The sequence below is a fragment of the Pseudorasbora parva genome, chromosome 20 (assembly GCF_024679245.1).
Source record: "Pseudorasbora parva isolate DD20220531a chromosome 20, ASM2467924v1, whole genome shotgun sequence".
In the NCBI taxonomy this organism is placed as follows: domain Eukaryota; kingdom Metazoa; phylum Chordata; class Actinopteri; order Cypriniformes; family Gobionidae; genus Pseudorasbora; species Pseudorasbora parva.
In genome coordinates this window covers 13,742,582-13,748,239 of record NC_090191.1, presented here as the reverse complement: position 1 = coordinate 13,748,239, position 5,658 = coordinate 13,742,582, and the positions used below count along the sequence as shown (strand labels likewise).

At 37.9% G+C, this 5,658-nt stretch overlaps 1 long non-coding RNA gene across 1 annotated transcript; it reads left to right on the top strand.

Annotated features, from left to right (window-relative positions):
• The first annotated feature begins 4,235 nt into the window (after nucleotides 1–4,235).
• On the top strand, nucleotides 4,236–5,297 carry LOC137049722 (uncharacterized). Its single transcript, XR_010899687.1, has 3 exons — nucleotides 4,236–4,371; nucleotides 4,832–4,907; nucleotides 5,124–5,297. It is a non-coding gene; the product is annotated as an uncharacterized lncRNA (long non-coding RNA).
• Nucleotides 5,298–5,658: the final 361 nt, after the last annotated feature.

The window sequence follows — 5,658 nt, the reverse complement described above, 5'->3', positions numbered from 1 at the left end:
ACCCTGGCGGAACTACTTCAGGATTGTAGGCTGGCTGAGAAGGAACAGAATTATGCATAGCATTTCTTTTACTATCTTGCAACTTCTTCCTACACTCTTTCTCCCAGTGACCTGATTTTTCACAGTAGTTACATTTGCCTTCTCTCTTAGGCCATCTGTTGTCTTGATTTCTTGTGCTAAACGTAGCTGCTGCTACTCTTACTTTTGCCTTAACATCCGCATCTCTTTCCCATGTAGCTTACCTTTCTAGGTTACTTCTGAGAGTATTGTTAGACCAAGTTAGATCTAGGAATGGCAATGCTTTTCTGTACTCGGCTAAAAGACCATCTGACCAGACGCGAACAAAAGCTCCCTGGTCATCTAAAACACATTCAGAATCATCAACTATTCCACTGAAAGTTACAGCTGACTGACAAAATCTTTCAGTGTATTCGCTGACAGTTTCTTCTTTCCTTTGCACACAGTTAGTGATTTTGGACCAGTCTACTTTGGGTCCCATGATATTCTTTAGAATTTTCAAAACACCTTCTCTCATATCGCCTTTACTGACATGTCGTAGTTCAGAAGTAACAGCAGACTCAAAACTGTTGAATTCAGATTCAGTTAGAATTTGTGACATCAGCTGTGTGACTTCTGTTAACGACATGTCGTAGAGACGCATTTTGCATAACAATGTCCTTCTAAATTCAGAAAAATGTGTGCGTGCTGAGGCTAAGCTCTGGGATAATCTTTCTATGTCTTTAGGTGCTAGTCCTTTAGCTACAGTTTGTACTTGTTCAACAGAGTTATGAGGAACACTTTCAATCCCAGATCTTTTCCTTGCACCACATACCTTCACTGAATCGACAGGCACATCAGTTACTGTTTGGATAGCTACATCTGTTTCAAACAAAGTTTGTAAGTCAGGATAAGTGTTATCAGTCTGACTAACTTCATTCACATCAGTTTTCTCTGCAGCTTTGTTGCGGTTCAATTTCTTTGTCAAAGATGCTACCCTAGCACTGAACTCTTTGTTCTGTTTCTCTAGCTCTGAGATACGCTGAGACTGTTGTCCAGCTAGCGCTAAACCAAATTCTCTGTGACAACAAATAATGCCTTTCACATTGTTCTTGCGAATACATGCTCCTAAAACTTTTTTACATTCATCAATTGACCAAGTCTTGTCTGGATGGATCTTATATTTCTTTGTCAAATACAATCTGACTGACTCAGTCACAATTGAGTCCATGTGCTCTCCTAACAATGACTTAAATTCACTATCTGACCACAAAGGCGTCGCAAGACCACCTTTTTCAATTGTGGAGAACAGTCTAGCATTCTTTCTAAACATGTTTCTTTGTAACCACACAATCAAAACACTAAAACTCTAGTTAACAGAGGGTATACTTGTTAACATAGATACACTACTGTTAACCTTCCTTGGTAAAACAGAGGACAACACAAATATTAGCCTGCAATGCTAATCTTCCCTGCTGAAAAACAGAGGCTGAACAACTATTAGCTGGTGATGCTAATTCTTCCCTGTCTGGAACAGAGGCAAACCAATTCTTCCCTGCCTGAGAAACAGAGGCAAAACAATTCTTCCCTGCTTGAAACAGAGGCTTATAAACTATTCTTCCCTGCCGAAACAGAGGCTTACAAACTATTAGCTTGTGACGCTAACCTTCCCTGCCTGGAAAACAGAGGATAACTTTCATCTCTAAAACACATTTTTTAGAGGATAACTTAGTTAATCAAACCCTACAGCTGTCTGATAACTCTTCTCTGGCTGTGCAGAGGATAACAAATTTGTACTGGTCTTAATGGTTCTTTTGGATAGAGTGACTCACCAACCCTTGGTTGTACAGAACAATTCAGCTGGATTCAGTCTGGAACAAAGTCAGAATCTTTGTTGAGCTGGATTCAGTCTGGAACGAAGTCAGAATCTTTGCTGAGCTGGATTCAGTCTGGAACGTGGTCAGAATCTTTGTTGAGCTGGATTCAGGTGGAACGAAGTCAGAATCTTTGTTGAGCTGGATTCAGGTGAGGATCTCTATCCGGGTCACGGCACCAAAACTGTTGGAAACTCAGAAGTGAAGACCAGGAGAGCTTGGGTATATCTTAATTCTAACAGTATACATTGTAATTTATCCACATTTCAGGGGGAGGGATTTACACAGTAGAGGAGGAGACAATCTAAACAAAGGAATGCACATGCCGCCCAGGTAAAAGGGACACACCCCATACATTTCCATGTCACCAGTCCTAATCCTATCAGCATAACAGTGCCAATCAGACCACCAATCCAAATCCTATCAGCATAACAGTACCAATCAGACGAATAGATGCAAATGTGATCACTGACAATGTTGCTTATAGATCAGGAAGTGCATAAAGACAAAAGACTGATTAGCTTGATCTCCCTAGAATGTAGTCAGTCTGTACCTCCAAACTGTAAAGCATTATGTACACAACAAACTGTTAGTGTACTATTACATTGGAACCTTGATATAACAATTTATATATTTGTAATCCCACAGTGGGAAGGTGGCCGTGGATCTTCAGAGATTAGCACATGTGTTTACAAGTAACTTAAAGAACTTAGTCCACATGTTAAACATGCAGTTCTTTATTCAGATACTTGTGGGGGACAGAATAGAAATGCTGCCTTTAGCACGATGTGCCTGCGTGCTGTCAGCTCATTGCCCCTCTCCACTATTGATCATAAATAGATGGAGTCTGGTCACAGCCAGATGGAGTGTGATAGTGTACATGCTGCAGTGGAAACTGCAAGAAGAAAGGTTTCTATTTACTCCCCTGATGGCTACTACACACTTGTGAGAATGGCAAGAAAGAAAGATCCATACAGTGTCCATGAACTTGGACACAAGGACTTTCTGGACTTCAAGTCCTTCTCCAACCACATACTCAAAAACAGAACAAAAGATGAGGAGGGACAATCAGTTCATTGGCAGAAGATCAAATGGTTCCGCTACACAAAAGATGAACCAAAAACGATCTTCTTCAAGTATGATTTCACCGCCCCAACCTTCCGAAAACTGACGGTGGCACAACAGGCAACAAGAGGCACCAGAACCACACACCCCAGCTCAATGTATGAAAGTCCTCCAGGGATCAGTGCCTTAAAGAAAAAAGACCTACTCACCCTGTGCACCAATGGCAGTATTCCTCACTGTTATGCAGAGTTCTTTAACACTCTGACAGTGGGCAGTGAGTGAACAGATAAGTGAACTAAAATGGAAATGTGTAATAAACAAGAGATCAAAATTAAATGTTAAACAGTTTGAAATGATGAAATGAAATGACTATGTTTACAGTATTTTAAATAAAATGAAAAGTTATGAAGTTAGAGTGTTTTTAACCAATGTTTTGACCAGTAATTTCTGCATTGATCAGCAGATACGCCCTATTTCTTTTTAGAATAATTGGAAATGTTTGGTGCCAAAAAGGCGTATTTGACCATAATATGTTCAGTTTAGTACTCATTTAAGTATGTATGTAGTTGCAGTGTTGTGGTTGAAGGTTAATAAATACAGTTGATTGAAGTTGATTGATTGAATTGATTTAAGTACGATGATATTTAAATGACAGCCATAAAGATTTAAAATATTCGAAACGAAGGAATTCCCGCCTTGGCGCAAGGATACATTCCCTTCTAAGCACACAGTGGGGCAACTGCGCGTGCGACAGGATTCACTTCACCTTTGCCGTGGCCCGTCAATCTTGGATGATATGAGGCGCAAATAAACAGGTGAAATGCATGTATTTTAATTTTTTTAAAATGTTTTACCGCTTTGAATCGTGTTGACTGTGTTTATATTAAACTTGGGTAGCCCGTTAACGTAATTAATGTTAAACTTTATAATGTTAAGGCTTCAGGTGATGGTACTGTGTAACGTTAGTTTTTTCCTTCTTTTAGCTGGATTGTATCTTAACTTACAAGCCTAGTTTTAGGCTTTCTGTTGCATTTTGTTACCAAATGCTTTGTTTCCGTCGTCTAAAAGCTCAAAAATGCCGTCGACGAAATAGGGCAATTTTTTTTTTTTTTTTTTTTTTTTTTTTTTTTTTTTTTTTTTTTTTTTCCGTCGATGGCTGTTTGGCAATAAAAGTTATCCCTCAGGTGAAAAACGGCATTTTTGAGCTTAGACGATGCCTACAGCCGACTATATACAAGTAGTCAGTTGTAGGGGTCGTCTAAGCTCAAAAATGCTGTTTTTCACCTGAGGAAAAACTTATTTGCCAAACAGCCATCAACGGAAAAAAGCTCGCTATTTCGTCGACATGTCCCAAACACTTAACGTTACATGCTTGTTTTTGTCTCTCCCTGTAGATAAGTTGTGAGAGCTGCCAGAGTCAAGATCAGGAAGAAAGGTGATCATTGTTGCACCATGTAAATATGTTTGCAGATTACAGTTGTAATAGTTGTAGTGTTTCAGTGAAAACCCAAAAAGGTTATGTAACGTTAACATCAGCACTACACAGAAATGAGGCACATTACCTAACTTATATGCATGTTGCATGTCATGCTTCAGAAATTACAGCGCATGTTTACCGTAGGCAGTCATCTTCATCAATCATCTGCATCACATTGCGAGTCTCTGAAAAAATACTATGGCTGCATGGATCTGCTTGGTTACAAACATTCTTCAAAATATTTTCCTTTGTGTTCAGGAATAATTAATGACAGAATTTTTGTATTAACTAACCCTTAATAAGAAAATAAGCAATCAATTAAGAAATCAATTCTATGTTTATATGATTTTACCGGATGTTTATTACTCTTGCCAAATATATTACTAAACATGATTCTTGTATTATGTGCTTTATTAAGGTCAAAGTGATGTCTGATAGCCCTTCAAGCAACTCAAATACAGCCTGTGGCATTCTTGATAAAATGTCCCTTTCTGGTGAGTACATGGTGTAGTAATTTTTGGGAAATTATGATGTCATAATACATTTATTGTATTAATTTATACAATATACATCCATTGCATTTATATGTAAAGAATTTGAAGGCTCCGCATCCTTACTTACACTCACGCGCGCATCCTCACATACACTCACGCGCGCATCCTCACATACACTCAATGATTTATTACTGAGGTTTCTTTTTTCTCTCACAGATGCCTTTTCAAGATAAACCCCGAGATGGGATCAAAAGTCGAGATAGAAGAACACGTCAAGAAAAGTCAGTCTAAACGGACTAACTGGGAGTCAGTCTAAAGGTTCTTCTTTTAATTGATAAGCAAAATTGTGGATTATGAATGGATGGAGTAAAAACTTTCGTAAGCGTGTCAAATCTCTCTTTATGAAATTCTTGAGTGTTACAGACTTTGTTTTCGTGATTTAATTATTTTATTTTCATGACTCATCTGTTGATGAGACAAATCCTCTTTTTCGCCATATATATATATGTGTGTGTGTAGACTGGAAATTTATTATTTTAATATTATTTTATTATTTTAATATTATTTCATTCATAAATGGATATTTTATTATTTTAATATTATTTTATTCATAAATGGATGTATAATGTGTTTGTGAAGTTTAAATGCATGAGAGAGTTATGTATATACTGCATGAACATACATTGGAATCATATGGCAGACACAGGGGAGGAAGAGATAATTTTGCCCATACAGGAATGCATACATGTAA